Consider the following 1,941-nt stretch of genomic DNA (forward strand, 5'->3'; position numbering starts at 1 on the left):
TCCCGTGCTCTTGTATCTTTAAAGCTGCGGTGGTATTCTTGGTTTTTGTTGCTTTATCTGTCATTATTTTTTATTTCCCAGGTCCCGGGTTGAATAAAGGTGATAGATCTGTGTTGAAGGAAAGCGACTGTTTAGAATAATGCTAATGTTGTGTTTCTATGGCAGTATTTTGTATGTAGGTTGATTTTGGTAATTTTTGTAACAACCTCTGGGGTTTCTATCTTGTGGGGGAGGGTGTGACGTCCCTGTCGGTCATTACTTGTATGTTTTATTTTCTTTTTGAGTGTGTCTGTCTGTGTGTTATTCACAGGTGATTGGCTGACTAATGTTTGATTGGGAACACTGGCGTGCAGGTTTCCCTCTCTATTTAAGCAGCCTCTTCCCCTCAGTGTGGGTGTCCATTTTTTTTCTTGACTCCATGTCAACAACATTCTTCATTTCTGTTTACCTCTTGTCTCGAGCCGGATTTAATTTTGACAGCTTTTTATGATAGGTTTGTCAAATAAAAGCTCAAATGTTTTTCATACATCATGCCCATTTTCTCCTTGTTTGTGGTTATCCATTGTGATCACAACAGCCCTTATGAAAATTAACCATGATTTTACTATGAATAAAACCAGAAAACATGGTTACTATAGGTAAACCATGGAAACCACAAATTAACCATGGTTTTGCTAATGGTATTTGTAGTAAAACTGTGTACAAATGGTGATCACAAAAAATATGGTTAATACACTTTTACTATAATAAAACCATGGTTAAATTATGAAAGGGAGTATCTGAAATCAAAGTGTTTTCATTTATGATTAGAACACGACAGTAAACTACAGACAGATATATGCCTATGATAGTGTTGCAAATTGTTTTTTTACCAAAATGTGCTGACAAGTTTAAAAAAAATTGTCCCATGTTAAAGTGTCTGTGGTTTGTGAACACGACAGGAGGTCATGTTAAACTTTCTTTAAACGGTGTCAAATATGCAGGAACAGAAACCAAAGTGGTCTAATATTTCTTAATCTATGCTCCATGGATGTGATGAATCTGTAGCCATCTAACATCTGCTGGACAGTCAGGTAAAACTATCTGCATGCACGTGCATGTCCTCTGTTAGCATGATCCCAAGTTGATCCATTACACCGGAAACTGTGACACATGAATTCAGATTTAATAATTAGATAGCAGCATGGCTATGATTAGCCAATAGGCAAGAGACCACTGATATTTGGAACGGCTCAAAAATTAGACAACCATACACGCTACATGTGTAACAGGTGTGTGGCTGTAATGAACATAACCACATCCAGCATAAGCAAGACTGAACATAGAACCAAGGGAACTAAGGGCTTAAATACACATGGCAAACAAAGGGAGCTAAATTAAATGCAAGTAAAACTAATCGCTAACTAAATGGAAACAAACTTGCACACACTATAAACTAGGTCAACTTACAATCACAGTGAACAGGAACAGAACAGAACCAAACTAAAACACAATGAAACTAAACATATGTGACTACAGGGGGATGGAGCAAGAGATTGAGACAAAAAGAGGGACAGAGACTAGCAGAGGACAGACAGGATTAAAGAACATGCCATCTGTCCATCCCTCTTTCTCATTCTAAAACGCCAAACAGTCACATAAGTGATACATTCATATCCTCTTCCACTCCACATGCATGTGCATTATTGATTCAATGCATGAGTGAGCAGTCTCATTCCAGTAGGTGGTAAACACACTATTATAAAATATGCTCATGGTGTGTCTGAGATTTGCATTAGTGTGTTTGTGTGTGTCTGTGGCATAATCACTAGTAAACCGTTTATCGTGACTGCCACGCTTGTGTCACAAGATTGCTGTCATTTGATTTCCCTGCTGCTCTGCATGCCTATAATTTGGAGCAAACAGGCTGTACATTTTTTCAGCACCATTGTCCTCTCTCTC

This window comes from Abramis brama, assembly GCF_963993115.1.
Source record: "Abramis brama genome assembly, chromosome: 12".
Lineage (NCBI taxonomy): Eukaryota > Metazoa > Chordata > Actinopteri > Cypriniformes > Leuciscidae > Abramis > Abramis brama.